Source organism: Macaca fascicularis, chromosome 5 (genome assembly GCF_037993035.2).
Source record: "Macaca fascicularis isolate 582-1 chromosome 5, T2T-MFA8v1.1".
Classification (NCBI taxonomy): domain Eukaryota; kingdom Metazoa; phylum Chordata; class Mammalia; order Primates; family Cercopithecidae; genus Macaca; species Macaca fascicularis.
The window spans coordinates 5,513,514-5,534,968 of NC_088379.1; the positions used below are offsets into that span (position 1 = coordinate 5,513,514).

The window sequence follows — 21,455 nt, forward strand, 5'->3', positions numbered from 1 at the left end:
CAGTCCCTGCCAGTGATAGGACCAGTCCTCCTTCTCTTTTTGCTCCCCATATCCCCTCTGAGTGGGCTCCTCTGGGCCCAGGTTACAGCCACAGAGGCTGCGCAAGTGTCTCCAGCCCAGCCCCTCCTGGAGCTCTTTGTGGATATACGGAATGTCAGCTCCCCACTCAGATGCCTCAAGGCACCTTCAAAATCAGCATCCTCAGAGGAAACTCATTATGGGTCCCCACAAGCCCACTCTTCCTCCAGTGTCTCCGGCTTCAGGAAGAAGGACGGGAACCCCGCTCTCCCCATTGCTGAAACCCAGCCCCATTGTCCAGACCCCCAGCAGGGCCTGGTAATGTAGGCAGTAGCCTCCAGCAGGTCCCCTCCTACCCAGCCATAGAGGATCATTTCAAACACAACCCTAACGTTGGCATCCTGTGTTTAAAATCCTTTACTGGCTCCCCATTTCTGCCAGGAGTCAATGAGCATCACGAAGTGAGTTTTGTGTTGAATATCAGCACTGTTTCCAGGACTCTTACCCACTGCAGAAGCACCCTGTGCTGGACTAGTGGGCACTTTTTGTGCCAGCTCCACACCTTTTCATCTGTCCCTGTGAACAGCTTCCCTGGGGGCTCTGCCTCTGCTGCCTGCTGTCACACTGACCTTCTCCAGGTCTCTCCAGCCTCAGGACCTTTGCATCTGCTCGCTTCACCTATGTAGCTCTTACCTTCAGGTTTAGGCTCAAATGCCACTTTTGCAGGGAAAACCCCCCATAACCCCTTTCTAGAGCAACTTTTAAATCCATGCCTTTTCCTGACACTTCGCACATTTCCTTCACCCAACCAAGGTTTGCAATTTGATGCATTTGTTTTTTTTAATCAACGTCAGTTTCCCTCAGGGAATGAGAGCAGGGGCTATGTCTGTTTTCATCCGATACCCAACCCTGACACTAAATAGTTGCATGGGTAAATGAAGAAATGAGGGCTTCTCCCCAGTTGTGGTTGTGGGTGTGGGGTGGAGAGATGAGCTGAGGCACCAGGGCCTGGGCTGTGTCTCAGATGCCTCATCATCCCTCTGCCAGCAAGGGCTGGTGGAGGGCATTTGTGTTCCTGCACAGGCTACATGGGCTCACACAGGTGGGTAGGGACCATGGCTGGAGGTGTCTTTGGAAATGGCCCCTGCCAGAAAGTGCCCTGAGGATGCTGCCTGCTTTTAGCTACTTGCAGGCAATTTCAGACCGATTGCACCTAACTGCTCTTTGGGAAAGTGGCCATTAAAACAAGACAGTTTAATAGCAACTGGTTTACACAGCCAGAGGTTCTGGAATGGTCCGTCTCACGCAATTACCATCATTTTCACATAGAGTGTTTACCCTGAAGAGGTCTTTGGAGGTTGTCTGCGTAGGTTAGACCTGAACTCCGGTTTCCAGAGAGAAACCTGAACAAGGACACCTTGTGGTCAATGCTGCTCCCATCCTCATGAGTTTTGCCAGGTGAACGGCCGGGCTGAGCAGCTGATTCCAGACACAATTTCAACTGTGATGACTTTGATGCACTTGCACCTGAGCCTCTGTGTCTTGGACTCCACCTGCCCCATGTCCTCAGCTCTCCTGAGAACTCTGCCCTAGTGCTCTGGAGGCAGGTGTTCCAATATCCCTTTACATTTGGAGCCAGCATGTTTCTCATGGGGTCCTACGTGCACCCCTTCCTGCTATCCTGTGCGTTGCTGTCTCTGGAGAGTTTGGCCCACACAGCATTTCTCTTTGGGGACATTCCTCCTCGGGGCTCCAGCTGTGCTCTACAAATCTCAATACTGGCACTCCTGTTATCTTGCAGAATCTTATGCATCTCTGCCAGGCATCAAAGATGCCCTGAGCACAAGGAAGTCATCTTTTTCATCTTTCTACCTCCACATATTCTAAACACTTCACCTCCAAACAGTTCAATGGTGTTTGCTGAATTTATCGGGGTACTTAATATCCTAACGGTGGGCTGCCTAGCACCAGGACTGTCTCATAGGGAAGGTATTCTTGGTCAAGAGTAGGGGGTCTGGGGAAGGGCCAATGGGTGTCAGCACAGAGAGGACATGGGAGCAGGAAGAGGAAGGTCCCACATGTAGTCTCTCAAAGTATATCATGATGTCATTCACTGATGTGGTCTACACTTGTGGGTGGCCTCCTCCTGAATAATAAACAACTCTCCTATATTACAGCTTGCAAAGCACTTTTGGGTTCATCACAGTCAATCCTGCAGCATTGGGAATGCATTCCGCCAGACTCTGGGGAGTATTTGAAAGTGGGTGCAGCTCCCCTCTAGCACCATCCTCCCTGATCCTGTCCTCCCCAGGATACGTAGTGCCCCCTTAGGAGACTGAGGCAAGGAATTAGCATCTCCTTATGGTCATCAGTGATTTTTTTGGCCTTGCATTTGTTCCCTCATTTCACGAACATTCTGATCTGTGACACTTCCTGGTTGTTTCGTAGGCCCTGAGTCTCTTGCCCATGGCTGTTTTCCTCGCGTGTTCTTCTCCAGCCATGTGGGCGGTGACCCTTCTGATTGGATTTAACTAAAGATTGTTCAGGATTTCTCAAAATATTCCTCAACTTCAACTTCACATCAACTAATGTGATAAAGTGGTGCCTCTGATAGCCCTCTGTATCAGGAAAGGGGCCCAGCTGTCTCTCCGCCCACCTTCACCTTCCTCTCCCCTTCCTGGACATCACAATCTTGATTGACATAAACCAGGTTTGAGACAATAGCTTTCCTTTTTCAGAAACATGTTTTTGATATGTATGCTTGGCTTCTATCCATTCTCACAACAACAGCTGTTGAGGCTGAACTTGGTACTCACCTGGCCTCCGTCCATACCTGGGTTTGTACACCTGTACCTTCCCCACATGGAGCCTCACTCATCTCTCTGCTGGCAAAAGACGTTTTCCAGGCAGCCTCCTTTGAAGACAAGTCCCTGGGCATACAGTTCATGATGTTCTGCTATCTGAAGTTGCCTTTATCTCAGCCTGCAGAGGACAGCTTAGCTAGGTATAAAATTCTGAAATCAGTCTTCTTCTACACCTATCTACAGGCATTCAACTCCATTTTATCATTTTGAAATTCAGTATTGAAAATATGTTTGTAATGACCCATTTTTATATTTTATACAGAATGTTTTCTTTTTTGAGGAAAAAGTACAAGGTTTTTTTTTTCCCCCTCTCATAATTAAAGAAAAAAATCAGAAGGTGAGGATTGGCTTAACCAGGGCTTTGTTCCCCTTCAGGGACTCTCCCCTGATCACCCCACCACCCACACATCTGTGACTTGGTCTGGATATCCCTAGTACCCTGAGGTTCTCAGGCTGGCTCTGTTGCCCTCCTAGCCTGGCATCTTCTTACTGCCACCTGGCCATCCAGACCCCTTCTCAGCCCTTCCTCTGCATCACTGACTCCTTTTTCCTGCAGTGTCCATTCTGCGCTCTCAGGCTTCCAAAATGACCTCTCGTTCCGTGGTTGAACCTTTTATTCTCTTACAATTGCTCCACCCCCATCTTCGCTCCCTTCCTAGTTCTGCCTTCTTCCCTGAGAGCTGCCTCTCCACTCCATCCATTTTTCTAACCTTCCATCCATTCTCCTCACCACTGTACTTCTACAGAGACTGCACACTGCAGGGAATAAGCCCTCTCCAGAGGCCCGTCCATACCCCTATTCCTGCCTTATAGACTGCACAAATACAGAGCTCAGGGGTGCTGGAGTGGGGAGGCGGGAAGGTGGGGAGGAAAAGCCATCTAGTTGTCCCGGGAGCAGTGTGCGTGAGTGAGGAGATGCCCACTCCCCTGAGTGCAGCCATGGCCATGGCAGGAGGATGAAGTGCTGTTCCTGGTCCCTGCGATGGGCCAGGGTGTCCCAGCTCCATGAGCCTTCTCTACCTACCCAGCGGGAGGCCTCAGCTGCTGGCATGGTCTCGCTCTTTGTTTCTGGCTATTTTATGCTCTGTCTTCATTGTCAGTTCAGAGGGAACCTGGGGAAGCTTGGACTGGGGCCAATGCTTTTTTGTCAGAGAAATCAGGGTTACTCTCTAGTAGAGCCCTGTGTGGGCAGCCCTCCACGTCCTGGTCCAGATTTTAGGGTTCAGCCACCCTCTTTGCCCTGCCGAAAGTGCTGGTACCCCAGGGGACAGACACACCTTCCTGGGATTCTTTCTCTTCCAACCATGACCAGGAATATAGTCATTGTTGAGGTCAGAGATCCCAAAGACACCACAGCCAAGGACCCTCAGCAATGCACCTGCCCCACTTTGCGTGGGCCCTGGATCTTGGGAAACAGGTTTTCATTTTCCTGTCAGGGAGGGAGAGAGCCACATTTTGTTCAAAGTGTAGCGGGACTTTGGAGGATGTGTAATGGCTAATTGATATGGGACAAATAACTATTTAATTGCTCTCTAATTACATGACAATTAGGATTCATATTGCGGCCGCATCCTTAGGCATCTATTTATGAGCTGCCTGGAGCACAGTGATGCGGCTGCAACCATTAAGGACGTCATGATTTGCAGAGCAGGCAATGCTGCCGATTATGATGCATAATTACCCATTTAATTATTCTCTTATACCAGAGTAATTACACGGTGGTATTATTTGTATATTACAATTTGTTCATATACCTAGTCAAAGTCTCCTTTCACAAACTGGGACCCAGCCCAGGAGGCGCTGATCAATGTTTTTAAATAATATTAAAGTCATCTGATAAAGAGCTTGGCTCGCAGGCTGCCTGGAGTTTGATGCTGAATGGAGAGCCAGGGAAGGTTCTGGGTGAGGGTGTTGTGGACACACGCCTCACCTCATGGCCCTGACAGCAGAGAAGACCCAGCTTATGTCACTGGGACAGGAAGAAACCATCACAGCGACACTCAGAGCTGTCCCCACTTCAGTGGGCTCTTTGCGGCTCTCCTGGGGCAGCAGCCTCAGCCCAGGGCATCACCTGCTTTGCGTCGGCTTGGGTCAGTCAAGGCCTCTGTGCGTGTCACAGCCCTTGACTGCCCTCTGGCTCAGCATGCACGGCCGACGTGGCATAAGGATCACCCATTTTCTTGCCTGTCTTCCCTACTGGACTCTGAATGTCTCAGTGGTAGGATCCCTAGCTGGTCCTTATTTTACAGTAGCATAAGCGAGCGGATGCCAAGCCACAATAGGGGCTCAGGAAATGTCTGCTGAACCAAACTGGAAGAAGCAGCCCCATGGAACTCTGGCCTGAGGATGACAGTGACGAAGCAATCCTTTTATTTGCAGTGAGATGGGGAGGAGGCTCCGCTGAGAGACCCTGACCAACAATATCAACCCGATTTTCCCTTAAGAATTTCAATCACATAGGAAACTATAGCTCCAGCATATTTTGCCATGACAAATAGCAAGCAATCAATGGGCTAGGCAGAACTTCTAGGAACCAAGTGGCCTTCCCTAGACAAATTCAGAGCAGGAAAGACCAGGCCAAGTCATTAGCGGTCACTACCCCTTTGCGCAGTAAACCAAGCCCAGCTTTGAAATGAGATGGGCTTAACGAAAAGGCAACCGCAGGAAAGACAAGCTCAGCTGGTTCACAGCCCTGGGAGGGAAGCAAAGGCCAAGACAGCAGATGAGCAGGTGAGACAGATGGACAAAGGGCTCAGACACTTGGACGCTTTGTTTTACCCCAAGTGGTAATGAACATATGAGCACTGAGCACACACTCCCCACTTTGTCTGGTGAAACTACTCCATTTTCCTCATGAAGGATAACCTCTCCCCTACAGTGGATTGTCCTGTTGGAAGAGTCCATCAAGTTTCCTGCCTTCATAATGGACAAGTCCATGATCTACCGGAGACACAGGGTGGGCAGTCATTGGGTTCTTTGTAACAGCAGCTGTGTGGTTACTAAGATTCCTGCAGCCTCTGGGTCCCCTGCCCTCTGCCAGCCAGGTTCCCCAGACACCTCCCTGTTTTCAATTCTATCTGACATCTTGCCAATAAAACCCCTTTCTGCGGCTGTGAGTCTGTGTTGGTGTCTGCTGATCCCCACCAAAGCCACCTGGCTGCCCGCCCCACAAAGCAGTGGTGCCAGAGCGCCTTGGAGTCCCAGGAGGCTCCATTTCGTTTTGCAGAAGCAGAAACTAAGGCCCTGGGAAATGTCGTCCTCTGAAGATGGCCCCCAGCAGGAGCAAGCAGGGACAGGCCCAGAACTCAGGCCCCCAGTTCCTTGCTGGGCACCCTCATCTTTGCCCAGGGAGACATACTCCCTGACAGCACAGTCTCAGGGCGGTTCACAGCCAGGAAGGCAACTGCGGTTGACCATCAAACATCTGCAGCCTCAGCTGCTTGAAATACACACACATGGCCAGGCGTGGTGGCTCACGTCTGTACTCCCAGCACTTTGGGAGGACGAGGCGGGCGGATCACAAGGTCAGGAGATCAAGACCATCCTGGCTAACACCTTGAAACCCCGTCTCTACTAAAACTACAAAAAATTAGCTGGGTGTGGCAGCGTGCACCTGTAGTCCCAGCTACTTGGGAATCTGAGGCAGGAGAATGGCATGAACCTGGGAGGCGGAGCTTGCAGTGAGCCGAGATTGCATCACTGCACTCCAGTCTGGGCGAGAGGGCAAGACTCTGTCTCAAAAAAAAAAAAAAAAAAAAAAAAAGAAATAAGAAATACACACACACACACACACACACACACACGGAAAAAAAAACACACCAGCTCCCGGCAGGTTTGAAGAGGAGCTGCTATTTCCAGTTGCCACCAGCCCTCCCTGGCCCTGCTCCGTTCACCCACCAGTGGATTCATATTTTAGTTACATCGAATTCCTTCCAGTCTTTGGGAGCAAATATGAGAGCTCATCTCCCTCTGCCCTAACCCATCCCACTGCCTAGGGCGAGCTTTCGCAGGCCCTCTGGCGCGATGGGGGGGCTCATGTGTTTCATTCTAGTGAATTCACTGGTAGTGTTATATGGTTGCCCTTGGTGTGTCCTGAGGGCAAAGAGGGATAAGATATGGTGCTGGTCCCCAAGGGGTTCAAACTCATTCAGGAGAGAATTTGCAGTGGCCTGTGGGCAGGCAGAAAGGAACAAGAATTAACTGAGCACCTACTATGTGCTTGCACCAGTGCTGGGTTCGTCATAAGCATTATCAAATTTCTCCCTTTCTGTGCAGAAACCATCCATGTCCTAATAAGAACAAAGGAGAAGCCCAGTGACCCATGGCCAGCAGGTGAAGGGGAAGGAGGCGAGTCCTTAGGTGACCAGTGACTAGTGGTCACCTAGTCTGGCCTGGGCTCAGGGGCCTCTGACTTGGGGAATCCATTCCCTGCCCCAGTCCCCCACCCAATGCCCCACCACATCAATGAAAGGCCAACATCTAGAATGCTGTCCAAGCTGGGACATCTCCCCAGGAAAGCAGGCGGGTTGAAAAGGCAGGCTGGGAGTTCCTTTCAAGCTTCAAATCGATAGACTTGCTGCTGAGTTGAAAGAAGCAGGAGGAAGGAGTTGGAGATTTTTTTAAAAGTCTTAAAATAAGGAATGCTTTCTTACAAAAAAGCAGTAGTGATAGAAGAAATGTACCAAGAGCATCATTGGTTGCTGGAATTCTCTGTGGATGCAGGGACGCAAGCTGCTCTCATTCTCCCACCTGCCTTTGCTGGGGGTGTGCTCCTGCCCACTGCCAGGCTTGGGGAACCCTCCTCCCTTGACTCCCGCCATGGCCATGTGGGTGGATGGACCCCGCCTCTATGGAGAACATGTGACCCAGGCCCAGCCAATCAGAGGATCAGCTCCCCAGGCTATGCTGATGCCTTTGGAATGGGGCATCTTGGCTCAGAAAGTGACCTGCTGGGTGTTAAAGGCCGGCTCTCTTGTCAACCTGGCAGAGACCAGGATTTTAGGCTATCGCCTTCCTCAGTGTCTCATGTTAGATGTGGTTGCTCTTTGCTCGTCTGGTGAAAAATGGCAGCAGAAAGGCACCTGATTGCCTCCTCCCTGGGTCACTGTGGACACTGACCAGCCCACTGGGTGTGACCGTTCCTGTTGCTGTGCCCTCTCTGCTTGGACACAGGGCCCTTGCCTCACACCCACCATTCCAGGGTGAGGCACATTGTCACATGACCGTGAGACACTCTGTGGCACAAGATGCCCAGGGTTCAAAGCTCAGCTCCCGTCTGTGTCACCGAAGGAGACGCTTCCCTGGGCTGGGCCTCCCTTTGTCTGTAGGTGGGGATGATCACGCTTGCATGTCACCAATCCCCCTGGCAGGAAGCACTCCACAGAGTGCCTGGCTTCAGCTTCCAGCAGGCACTTAGTACATGGCAGCTCTCATTACAGAGCTCCATGATGACTTCAGCTCTGTGATGAGGAAGGATCCCACCTTGTACCAAAGTGGATGGCAGACATCAGACCCGGCCAGAGCATCTGAGGAATGGGAATCACTGCCCATGAGGCCAAGGATTAGCCCTGCACAGACTCCTTACCTGTAAAATCAAAGGTGGCTTCCCAGTGTATTTCAGACAAGTGGTCACAGGAGCATTCCTCTCTGCTGGTGATAGGGGTCACTTTGGAAAAGCAAGGTGGTAATACGTGTTGGAGCCCTCAAAGGCGTTCCTCTTTCAGCCCAGCAATTCTAACCAAGGAATGTATCTGCAGGAATGTTCTCCTCCTTGCTTTCAGAAAATATAATTACTATTCTTGGCACAAAGGAGTGTGATCCTACATTGCTTATGATGAAAAAAATCAGGAAGAAAGTTCACTGCCCAAAGTGGAATCCACAGATGTTGGCCTGCAGTGAACATTTCAGACACGTGGGCCATAGCCTGTAGAGACTGGGTTTCATTAATGATTGCTTTTTAATCAGTTTGTTCGTGCATGCGTTTGTTTGTTCAAAATGATGTTCCAGGCAGGGTGCCAGGTGCCGGTGGACAGAAAGGCAAGAGACAGAATTCCTGCCCTGGGGTGCATCTGTGGGGCAAGGAAGACAGATGCACGGCCCCAGACAGACACATGCAGGTCTCACTGCAAACTGGTCTGTGCATGCGGGGAACGGCAGAGAGATCCCGTGACTGGGGTCCTGAGCTGATCTGGGGTTGGGAGGGAGGTGGGTGGAAGGAGGCAGGATCTGAACCGAGAGCTGCAGGGTAAGCAGGATTTGACCACAAAGAATGGGGTAGGAAAGGTGGGGCCAGATGTGTCCCAGCATGGCAGGAGCATGGGCCAAGGCCCCAGTCTGGAAAGGACCCACCTCTGATGGCTGGTTGGTCAGCAGGCACAGGTCTGCAGGTATGGAGATGAGTTTGCAGAGGTGAGCAGGCACAGCTCAGGCAGCCTGGATTTTGCAGTAACTGACATCAGAAGGCTGGCAAAAGGCTCTAAGTATGTGACCAGGGATGGCAGTGGCCCAGGCAGAGCTGGGCTCTGGAAGTGGAGGAAAGTGGGCTAGGGAGGACCAGGGTGACCATGGGGAGGCTGCTGGAGTCAGCTTGGTGAGAGAAGACAGTAGTGAAGGTAGTATGGGCTGGGGGCAGTGAGGAAATGGAGAGGGGCCCAGTATTAAGACTCCTGGGTGTCCAGGATGGATGAGATTTAGAGGGCAGTGCTGAAGCCCTATGTCCCCATGTAGATGTGGCACCGTTCATGTGATAAACACCTGGAGAAGCCCAGTTTTATGAGCCTGGGGATGAGTGGATCTGCAGTGCTGGGGTGGTGTTTCTCAGCACCAGAAAGCAGGGGCTGTTAGCAAAAACAGGCAGCAGCTGCTGGAACTACCCTTGTCCCAACCAGGGCCTCCCTGGACCTGGGGATTCCCCACTGCAGAAATCACTTGGGAATTTAAGCTACTTTTACCAGGCAATGATCTTTCGGGCTTTCTAAGAGCCCCTACTGCACAAGGGATAAGAAAGTGATTTGTCACTATTTTCTAATATGTGTTTTTGCAGGGAAGAGGGATGAAATTCTGGCCATGGCAAGCACAGCCTATCAGAGGGAGCTCCCTTAAATCCCACTTCTTGCTTAACAGGGAAGCTGCGTGACTACAGTGTTGGAAAATGGAACGAGGCTACATGTGCTCTTGTGGGAAGCCCATGGCAGCGTCCCCGCGAGGAGGCAGGGGCCCACCATCACTGGCTGCACCTGTGACCTTTGATGACCTCTGAGGCCAGGTGTCATGGTCACCCTGCACATGTGGGTCCCTCAGTTGCTCTCAGGAACAAGATAATGAACCTGTTGCCTCATCTCCCACTTGAAGGACAGCACCGTGTATTATTTACTGTGGGCTGAGACAGCTGGGGATTACTCACTGTGATGGAACCCACATGCGATATTGAGGCAAAGATGGCAGGGAGGTGGGGGGTGGCGCAGAGGAGAAGAGGAGAGAGCCCCCTCCCCGCCACCCGCAGCAGGCCTCCCTCTGGGCAGGCTGAGTTTGCCGCTAAGCAAGCGCCACCGGTGCCGGGGAAGGGGAGAAGAGGCAGAATCTGGAGGGAGGCCTTGCTGAATTGAACCCTGGCACTGCTGGGTGACCCAGGCTTGGTCCCTGGATGCCTCTGAGCTGCTGCTGCAACGTGACCTCCCACCTCCCGTGAGAGAAGAAAGGTGGTCTGGACAAGGAGGCTGCAATGGACTGAATGTTGTATTCCTCCCCAATTCATAGGCTGAACCCCTAATCCCAAGGTGATGGGATTTGGAGGTGGGACCTTCGAGAGGAATTAGGTCCTGAGGGTGGAGCTCTCGTGATGAGATTGGTGCCCTTGTAAGAAGGGGCCAGAAAGCTGGCTAGCTCTCTTTCTGCCACGTGAGGATAACGAGAAGGCGGCCACCTGTAAACTAGGAGGACAGCCCTCACCAGAACCTGACCTTGCTGGAACCTTGATCTTGGACTTTCAAACCCCAGAGCTATGAGAAATAAATGTCTGTTGTTTAAGTCACCCAGTTTGGAGTGTTTTGTGAGAGCCATCTGAGCTGATGGAGGCAGAGGGTGCACACTCTGGTTTTCCCGGAAGACAGAGGCAGCAGAAGGCTTACTTTAGAAATCACAGAAAGGCAGGCAGGTGCCCACAAACACCAGGCTCTCCGGGGCCTGTGGGGTGAGATTAGAGTCTGCTGATGTAGCGGGGTGGGTCTGGGTTTGGGTCTCAGAGAGCCGTGGGTCTGAATCTCACTCACCACCCAGTCCCTTGCTGACTTGGGGTCCTGGATGGGTCCCCGAGCCTCCGTGAGACTGTTTCCTTGTCTCTAACATGGTGGTCACAGTCACTGTCCTGGGGGATACTGCTTATGCCCGTGGGCAGGTGCCTGTCTCTCTTAGGTCCCCCCGCCACTCCCTCTGGCCCTGATGGATGACACAGGTGAAGAGCCATTGAGCTCAGCACCCAGCACATGGTGAGTCTCCATCAGGTGGGTCCCCGGAGCCCTTGAGGAAGAGGCTGGAGCTCCCCGGCCGCTGTGTGCGCCCCTGAGCCTGGGGTCTCTGCACTTTCTAGGTTTTGGCTCCAGTGTTTCGGTTCGGTTCCGCATGCTCTTCAGAAGAGGGAGGAACTCCAGAGTCCCTTCCTGTCTCCGTTTTATTAGTTCCAGGGGCAGGAGACCCCGGAGACTTGTTTTCTGAAAAGCTCGAGTTTTTTTTTTTTCTTTTCCCTCCTCTCCTACAATAATCTATTGACTTTAAGAGGGAATAATTTTCCACGCATTAGAGCTGAAGTTTCCAGGGTTCACTCTATTTCTGAGACAAAACTCTGTATAGCGACAAGCCCAACTGAGCCATTTTTCTCTGGCACAGGGGATGCTGCCTGGCGATCAAGGGAAATGGAGAACATCGCTGATTGGAAGGGATGGCCCATTCAGCCCCAGCTCTGTTTCCTAGCCCTCCTCAGGGCTCCACACTCAGGCTTCTGTTCCCACCAGGCAGGGGCTCCCACCCGTCACAGTAACAGCCCTCAGAGGAACCAGCCACACCCTGAGTGTTCAGCCATGCATGGGGGAGACGTGGGGATGGCAAGGGACTTCCAGGAGCCCGGCTTTGTTCTCAGGGAGCTGTGGATGCTCAGGGCCTGCAAGGGCCCTGAACTAGCTCACCAGTAGCTAGGGGTCAATACCCCAGCTCCCTCCGTCTCTTGTTTTGTGCTGAGCTGACCAGAGAATTCAGGGTGGAACCAGGAAAGAGACCAGGGAGGCTGTCCCAGGCTGGAGGAAGCATCCCCTGAGAGCTCACCCCTGGAATCTACAATGGCAGGGGCCCCATGCAGCTCTTCTTACTGCTGGCCTTGACCATGCACCAGCACCCATTTGGCCGCTCTGAGCCTGTGGGATGTTGCCTCAGATGCCCCAGGCTGGTGAACTCTGCCTGTCCCATCCTGGAGCCTCCATGCTCCCACTAAGCTCTGCCACCTCTCCAGGGCTCCCCATCTCAGGAAACAGCATCCCCTTCACCCACAGCTAACACATCACCTAATCAACAAGGAACATCCTAACCCTGTCCCTGCCTACCAATTCATCATCTCTCACCTAGATGTCACTTCACAGCTGTCAGTAGCAGCATAGATGGCCATGGGATAGATATTAGTTGAATGAATAAATAAGTTGATGCATGATGAATGCACGAGTGGATGGATGGATGGATGGATGAAGGGATAGAGCGTGGGTGGGTGGGTGGGTGGGGGGATGGATGGCTGTATGGGTGGGTTGGGTGGGTGGATGGGTGGATGGATAAGTGGATAGATGAATGAATGAATTAGTGGGCTGATGAATGAATGAGTCAACAGCTGAATGGAGGGATGCTTTTGGATGGGTAACCCTCCCTGCCTCTCACTCTCCCTCACCCCGTTTGTCTCCCAATTGCAGCAAGTGGACTTTCTTAAAAGGCAAACCAACCAACCAGCACATCTGATCCCATCACCCCTGACATGGAAGCCTCTGGAGCTCTGTGCCATCCTGTGTCCTTCAGCCTGGTTTCCAAGGCCCCCCAAAACCTGGGCTGTCCACTGCCATGTGCTGGCCACTGACATGTGCTAGCCAGCCTGGCCCTCCTTGTCCATGTAGGCCACTCCCCCATCAAGAAGGCCATCTTCTCCCTCCTGCAAATGGCCTGGCCCTGTGGGTCGCTGGGCCGGGTGAGGGTCTGAAGGGGCCTGTCATCTCCTGCTTTCATCCCTCCTAAGAGGGAAGAGAAAGTATGGGTGGAGCGTGGGAGGCAGTGCTGTGCTCACAGGCGGGAAGCTGGATCCCTGCCCACCCACCCTGAGCAAATCACTCAGCCCCAGTGAGCCTTGTTCTCCCCATCTGCAAAACTGGGCAACCACCATGCTGGTCATTGCTCTGAGGATCATGTGAGACAAAGTGCCTTCGAACAGCGGAAATGTGTCCTCTTAAAATTCAGGAGACTGTGAGTTCAAAAGGAAGGTATCAGCAGTGCTTCCCTACGGTTCTGGGACAGAATCCATTCCAGGCTTTCCTTTTAGCTTTCAGTGTTGTGGGCTCCCAGGCGCCCCGTCCTGCAGCTCCCTCACTCCCCTCTGCCTCTGTCATCCTGGCCCTCTCCTCTTCCCCATATGTCTTCATGTCACCTGCCCTCTGTCTTGTCTGTCTCTGAGTCTCCTCTCCTTTTCTTATAAAAATGCCAGTCATGTTGGAAATGACCTCATCTTACCTCGATTACAGCTACAAAGACCCTATTCCCAAAGAAGGACACATTGGCAAGGATGAGGAGTTAGAACACGAACATATCTTTTTAAGGGGTACAATTCAGCCCAAAGCACTGTGTGCAGCCCCAGGAGCAGGGCTGTCACAACAATTGACAATCACTAATTGTTTAAGAGAGGGCAGGCAGGGCAGAGACCCCCCCCAAACCCCCGCCCATGAGGGGTGAGGAGGAGGGGCTTCCAATGGGCCCTTTGGTTTGGCCGAAGCAGGCAAAGCTCCTTTTCTCTGGAGCTCTCCTGGTCTTGGAGCTCTGCTGGGCAAGTGCCTTGCCTTCACCCCTGTTACAAAAGGGGAATGGGGCCAAAAAGTGGGGAGCTGGCAGGGGGTCCTGCACATGGCTGGGGAGCCAGAAGCACCCAAAGTGTGCCCGTTGGTGAGCTGCCTTGCTGCTGGCCACGCTTGGACCTTCAAGCTGGAGTCCTGGAATCAAAACAGTTGACGCCAGCTTTCCTGTTGGTTCCTAACTGCGTTTTTCTTTGGTGTAGCTGCACCGCCATGTCCACAAGCCCCGTGTGCGGCATATTTAAGGCCGAAACTAGGGGGGCTCCGTGTGGAGGTGCTGACCCTGCACACTCTCCCCACCTCCCAGCCTAGCTGTGTCTCTGGTCTGCAACATGATGCTTAAAAGGTGGCCTTTCAGCCATGTCCACAGATGCTTCTGATGTCCACTCCTCAAGAAAAAGGGCAAACAACTTGAGGGAGAGGCCTGGCTGGCTGGGCACCCCCAGCAAGACCCTGGCCACCGCTGTGAGCCACTGCCCATGAGCAAGCCTGGCTCAGGGCTCCCGAGTGATCGCCCCTCCTGAGGAGGCTAGCGATGCCCCTCCCCTGATGGCCAGTCTTGCCCGGAGACCATCATCAGAGAATGATCACAATTTGCAAATGTTTGCATGGCCATTCAGAGCACCGGGAATCCTCCCTGGCAGCCCAAATCACTAGCAGAAAGGAAAGTTAGCAATGCTTCCCCCGCGGGTGGCTGCCCCAGCCTGTGCCCAGGTCCTGGGGTCCCACAAGGCACCCTGAGCTTGAGCACCGTGGATGAGAGTCTGTACGAGGGTGCACACTGTTGCCCACACCCCTACGCCACCAGAGGCCACAGATGCATGCATGGCAGCCCTGCCGCAACCCAGGCCCAGGCATGGCACCCTTTGACTCCCCTCCTGAAGCATAATGCCAGTCTCACCCTCATTTCCCATCACGGGGAGACCGAAAGGATGGGTTGGCTTTCAGGCATGTCAGTTCATGGTCATGGCAGATGGCGGGTCCAGGAGAAGACACAGAAGGGATAGTTTGGTCCTGTCTGAGCCCCAGCTGTGTGCCTGGCATTGTACCCTCACGCCTCCCACACTGGCTCTGACCTGAGTACAGCCTCGTGGGTGGGGCGCTGGCCGGTTCCCTTGATTGCCAGGGCCAGGCCTGTGCTGCTGAGTCAGGCCTCCTCCCATTTAATAGTCCAGAGGACCGGATGATTTGGGTAATGCTCATCCCCACTTCACACCTGGGGTGCAGAGGTCGGAGGGCCAGGAAATGGGGAACCTGGGGTCGAGTCTCCATAAAGCCCGTTCTCCCCACTCTGTCCCCCTGCCCTCCCTCATGACTCACTCTTCATCAGATGTGTGGCCGGGGAGCGGGTGATGCCGGCCAGACTCTCTGCAGGAAGAACTGCACAGCAGGACGCAGCACTGCGCGAAAGCATCTCGGCACCATGGGACCATGCAGCCTGGCTCCCGCTGCTCAGAAGGCCTTAAGGTCAAAGCCGTGAAGTGCAAGGGCAGATTCTGGGGCTTCCCAAGCTCCTGCACACACAGTGGGGGTCCCACAAAACACAGGCAGTGGCAAAGCAGCCACAGGGTGCTGCCATCCCCTGCTGGACACAGTACATGACTCACAGGGGTTCTGAGCCACAGAAGGCTGGGGTCCTATGTCCAAGGGACCCGGGCTAATGTCGGCTGCCTCTGAGCACCACCATGCACAGCTCAGGTCCAGAAGGAGAGGAAAGAAAACCCTGGCCGGTCTAAGAGGTCAGCAGTTGGCAGGAAGGAGAGGCAGGGGCAGGGAGGGGCAGGGCCCTCACAGCAGGGAGAGGGTGGGGCCTTCACAGCAGAAAGGTGGCGGGGCTTCCTTAACGGGAGGGGCAGGGCCTCCACAAGAGGGAGGGGCGGGCCACCACAGCAGGGAGGGGCCTCCACAGCAGAAAGGGGGCGGGGCCTCCACAACAGGGAGGGGCTGGGCCACCACAGCAGGAAGAGGGTGGGGCCTCAACAACGGGGGCGGGGCCTTGCACTGGGAAGAAGTTTGTAGGGCTGAAGGCAGGGGTTCGGAGTGGAGGGAAGAGTGAGACAGACAGCGTGAGAGACAAAGAGAAGGAAGAAGACAAGAAGGGAGGGTGAGCCGTTAGAGCCCAGTGTGGTGGGGAAGCAAGCGGCCACCCTACACATGGGTGGGAGACAGACCCACAGACAAAGAGCAGAACAAAGTACTGGACTCCTGTGTTCTCGCAGGCACTCAAAGAGTCCACAGGAGGCGGACATGGGCACAGCCTCAAGAGGAGCCTGGGACTCGGCTCGGCCTGAATGGCGCAGTCCCATGAAGCTGGGGCCTGGAGAGCAGGCAGTATCACCACCCTGTGTTCCTGGTGAGGACTCTGAGGTCCAGAGAACTTGGGAACCTGTACTGGGGGATCCACAGCTCCAGAGCCTGTGCCCCACCCCTCAGGTTTCCCCCTGGGGGCAGGGCCCTGTGCCCAAAGCACGGGTTTTTGGTGTCTGTACAGAGCTGCTGAAGGCTTTGGGCGGTGGTGACAGGGCAGCACTGATAGGGGCCCTTAGACCTGGGGCACGTCATGACTCGGCAGCCCACCCGCCATGGGGCCTGGGGGAAGCAACTTGGCCTCTCTGGGCCTCAATTTCTTTTGCCTGTGCGATGGCCCATGAGCATCCTTACCCTGCAGGGCTGCTGTAGGGATTGGAGACCACGGCTGAACTTTCATAAAAGGCCTTTCATAAAAGGCCTTCAGGACACAGGGCCATTCTTTATCATGACCACGCGCCTCTGCCAAGTGGAAGTTTTTACTTTCTGCAACACTTTGAGTTTCTTAAAAACAAAATTTTCACTTGATTCATTGCTCAATCCTGAGTGCTTGGCACATGGCAGTTCCCCCACGAAGACATGGGCAAGTGAGCGGAATGAGGGAAGAGGTGAACTCAGGGGGATTTTGTCCTAACCCTGTGCTTCTCATATCTGGGGTCAAGGGCCCGGGTGATATGGTGCATGGGCCAGGGCGCCCCAGGACTTGGCCTTCTCCCAGATCACCAGCTTGACATAAAGATTTTTGGGTGAAAATGTGTGTGTGTGATTTTAATATTCAAGCCAACACTGATATATAATGGAGTAAGATGCAAATTCACATGAATTTTTCATATAAAACACGATGCTTGGAAGAAATTCCATGCCTGGGCCAGCTCCTCTGGGCCGTGCCTTCACACTTCCCCGTGCCACAGGGTTCCTGGGGCCAAGTCGGAAGGGAACGTGCTGTTGGCCCAAAGCTGATGTGAGCATTGCAGGGAATGTGTGGGGTCTTCAGGGCCCCCAGGGTCTCGGGTCCGGCCATGACAATAGTAGGATGCCTGGCCAGGAGCAGCAAGGCCAGGGGGTGCTGATTCTACTGCAGGTCAGACAAAAATAAAAGGGAATTCGTTTCCTAAGACAGGTTGCAAAGTGGTCTCCAAGAAGCTATAAAGTGCTGCTCCGCCTGTAATTGTTGCTAAATGGACTCCTAATAGTATTCACATCTTCCTGCAAAACCTATCCGTTATCCAATAACAGAGAGGCGGACCTGGCACGGCACATACTCCTGTAAACAAAGTGGTCTTTTCCCAATCAGAGTCACCCGGGTCAATCCTCTATTGGCTAAAGGCCCCCTTTTCTTCCTTTTGAGACAGTGTCTCACTTTGTCACCCAAGCTGGAGCGTAGTGGCGGGATCATAGATCACGGCAGCCTCAACCTCTTGGGCTCAATCCATCTTCCCACCTCAGCCTCCTGAGTAGCTGGGACCATACATGCCAGGCCTGGCTATTTTTTATTTTTATTTTTTTATGTTGTCCAGGCTGGTCTCAAACTCCTGGGCTCAAGCGATGCTCCAGCCTCAGCTCCCAAAGTGCTGGGATCACAGGCGTGAGACACTGCATCTGGCCACCCTTTTCTCATTCTTTCTATAAACGTGCAGCAGGGAGATTCAGTTTCTTAGGGCCCCACCAGACCCTCAGAGGCTCTAGAAGGTTAGAGCTGTTTGTCCAGTTCACCTTTGCTCCCCAGTGCCCAGCAAGGGATCCAGTGCATAGTAGATACCTAATCTGTATCTGCTCTCTATAAGACTGGACAAAGGGAAGGCTCTCTCTAGCACCAGGCACACAGCCCAGCACCTAGTAGGGCCTCAGCCCCATATCTGTTGAATGGGTGGGTGTGAGTGCTGGGAGGGGCTTAGAGACCCCGTTCAAGCTGCCCTCTCACCACGGAGATGGCCAGGGCACGGGCATCCCCTTTCATGGCTGCTACTGTTCCCAGAGGATCGCCCCGGGAGGAGACCAGGAGAGGCTAGGATAGTGGAGCTAGATCAGTTCAGCTGCCTCATCTAAGGGATGGGGAAATGGAGGCCCAGAGAGGAAATGGGATCTGCCCAGAGTTACACAGTTCAGCAGCCCTCAGACCGCGCCCGGTGTGCAGTAAGGAGCTGCTGATTTCTAGCCTCTAGCCAAGTGGGCAGGGCTGTGCTCGCACAGACACAGCAAGCCCCACCAGCTCGCTAGAACTTAGCTGCAAGGGTGCCTGGGGAGCCCGGAGCATGACGAGGGGTACTGTAGGGGCTGGCAGACCTGGGTTCAAGCATCATGTGTCAGTGATTGTTTTTGTTCTGTCTACGGGCTGGGTGACCTTGGATGACTCTTCCAGCTTCCCTAAGCCTCCATTTTCTGCTTTGGGTAATGGAAGTGAACAAATCGTGACCCTGAGGCGGGCCCTGCCCCCGCCCACACATCTGAGTATGGGGACGTCTGCTTCCGGCCAAAAGTCTGATACACCGAAAATGATCACCGAGGGGGTAGCAGGAGGGATCAAGAAACTCCGAGTGGATAAGTTTCATGCAATGATAAAGGCCATTTTTGCTTCATATTACATTGAAATATCTTTCCCAGATGCGCCCCAGCCCAGCCCATCACATCCTTCTCTCCTGAGTTCCGTTTGAGTGCCAGGGGCTGTGCACGGCTGAGGAGTAGGGAGGAATCATGCCTGGCCTCTGCCCCAGTCATGGGCTGCTTTTGTTCCCCAGGACCACCATGCAGGTGTCTGAAGACCAGCCCTGTACCCCCTGAGTCTCTTTTTCTGCTTTAACCAGCTTCTCTGGCTTGCCCCACTCCTTACTTGACATGTAAAGTCAAATTCGTTTTATGTGGAATCATAACTGTGACTTTTCTGCCTCTAAATGCGTTTAAAGCCAAATCAGCCTGAGTTCCCACTTGTTGCAAGACCACTATCAAACTGTGTGCCAGGCTTGATTCTAGGTACCGTATATGCATTAGCCCAAGTAATCCTTATTCACCATCACGACCCCACTTTACGGACAAGGAACTGAGGCGCAGGCGGATTAGGAACTTGCCTACAGTTTGTACCACTAGAGAAGGAGCAGCAGAGCCTGCTGCCTGGAGCTTGGGCCCTCTGCCGCCCTTGGCCTCTGAGTCCACATGCTCTCTGGCCCCGCCGACCTCTGTCCCCAGCCCCACTCAGCACGTGGCCCGTCCCACCTCGGCAGACAGGAGCCAATGTTTCATTCTCCCAAGACAGAAGCCAGGAGCATCACAGGGAAACACATGCCTCCCTGTTAGTTAGATAACAAATCGCTGCCCTGGTTCCCATCACTGAGAATTAATGTGTTCTCTAAACACAGAGGTGTGGGCAGACTATGCCAAGAGCAAGCAGCCTGACCCAGACGCAGATAAGCAGGGCCAGGGCAATGCCCCCCATGCCTGGCACAGCCACCCGGATGCCTCTGCTCCATGGCTACGTCTGGTCCCTCCAATAGACACAGCCCACTGGGGCCACACGTGTGAGGCTTTGTCACCCTGCAGCCAGTTCCTAACCTAAAGTCTCAGATGGCTGGCCAGGAGGGCCTCAGTGTTTCCCTCTAAGGATAACAGTGGGTTATCCTTAGAGGAATAACGAATAACTCGTGGGGCCTTCCCTTGGGCCAGGCCCTGATCGGAGCACTTGACAAGGAGCACCTCATTACTTCCATCAGCCTTACAGTGTAGATGCTGCTACTATCCCCATTTCGCCAATGAGGAAGCCCGGAACAAGGGTGGTTAACACTTGCTCAAGGTCTCAGAGCAGGTAGGCTGCGGGGCCAGACTCAGACCCAGACAGAGGCCCCTATGCCCCAGCCAGAAAAGCCAGGGGGTTGGCCTCAGGGCAGCCTCTCATCCCATTCCCCTGCCACTCCCCGGTGCCCTGTGTCCACCGCACTCTTGGCCCCGCACCGTTACTGCCCTGCCTGCCTCCGAGACAGCAGTTCCTGCAGCATCAGGGGCTCTGGAAGCAACAAGTTCAGATTCACCGAGGCCCTTGGTGGGGCTCCTGGTGGCTCCAACCTAGGGGATCATGGCCTTCCCAAGAGAGGGTCAGTTTTGTCCTGAGGTGAGGAGGTGGGTGGGGAGAGGTGAGAACAGTCCCAAACCGGGGCATCCAGAAGCCCAGCCTTGTCTGCACCTGTGGCTTTGCTCCTGCCACCTGGGGCCCAACAGGAATCAGGATCCATGTGTCAGCAGGAGGAGGAGGGCCCACGGGAGGCCAGTTCCATCTGGGGGGCTGTGGGGTGGGCAGAACAGTGTGGGTGAGGGGAGAGCAGGAGCCCCGGCCTCCCCACTCCCAGCCCCACCCCTGCAGCTCCTCCTCAAAACAGTGGCTGTATCAGCCTCCTGTGGCTGCTGCAACAAATCACCACACACTCCGTGGCTTGAAACAACAGAAATTCATTCTCTTCTGGCCATGGAGGGCACAAAGCTAAAGGCAAGGTGTTGGCAGGGCCGGTTCCTCTGGAGGCTCCGGTGGCAAGTCCATTTCCTGGGCTTTTCCAACTTCTTTCCAGAGGCGCCTGCTTTCCTTGGCTTGTGGCCCCATCCAGGCCCTGCCCCAGCCTCTGCTCCATCTGCCAGCTCCCCCTGCAGCCCTAGCCCTCCTGCCACCCTCCACAAGGACCCTGTGATGACACTGAGCTGAGCCCATCCAGACAACCCAGGAGAACCTTCCCATCACAACATCCTCCACTTAATCCCATTTGCAAAGTCCCTTTTGCCATAGAAGGTGACATTCACAGGTTGTAGGGGTCAGGACTGGGACATCTTTGGGGGCTTCTCTTCAGCTGACAGCAAATGGCAATTTTGAGTAAGGCTCTGCCAGGCGCTCACCTGTCAAGCCCACCCTTGATCACTGTCCCCTTTACACGTAAGACATCTGCAGCTCCCTGATGGGGGGCACCTGGCAGAGCGGAACTGAGTACGGGGAATCCCCAGTGCTGGCACCGTCCTCTACACCACCCTGCAAATGCAGTGTCTGCACCCAGGCAAACCCGATGCGGCTACAGCGTCTGCTGGGCAGCACACACTGCTGTTTGTGACACTCATTCACTCATTCATTCATCCCATCCCTTTAAAGTCAGCTGAGCCTCTCTGCTGGTGGCCAGGCCGCCAACAGACCCAATCCTGTACCCGCAGTGATATTTCTAGG

At 53.8% G+C, this 21,455-nt stretch overlaps 1 protein-coding gene across 4 annotated transcripts in view; it reads right to left on the bottom strand.

Moving 5' to 3' along the window:
- Positions 1–21,455, bottom strand: part of SORCS2 (sortilin related VPS10 domain containing receptor 2) — a 572,125-nt gene that overhangs the window by 189,123 nt on the left and 361,547 nt on the right. The window lies entirely within an intron of this gene.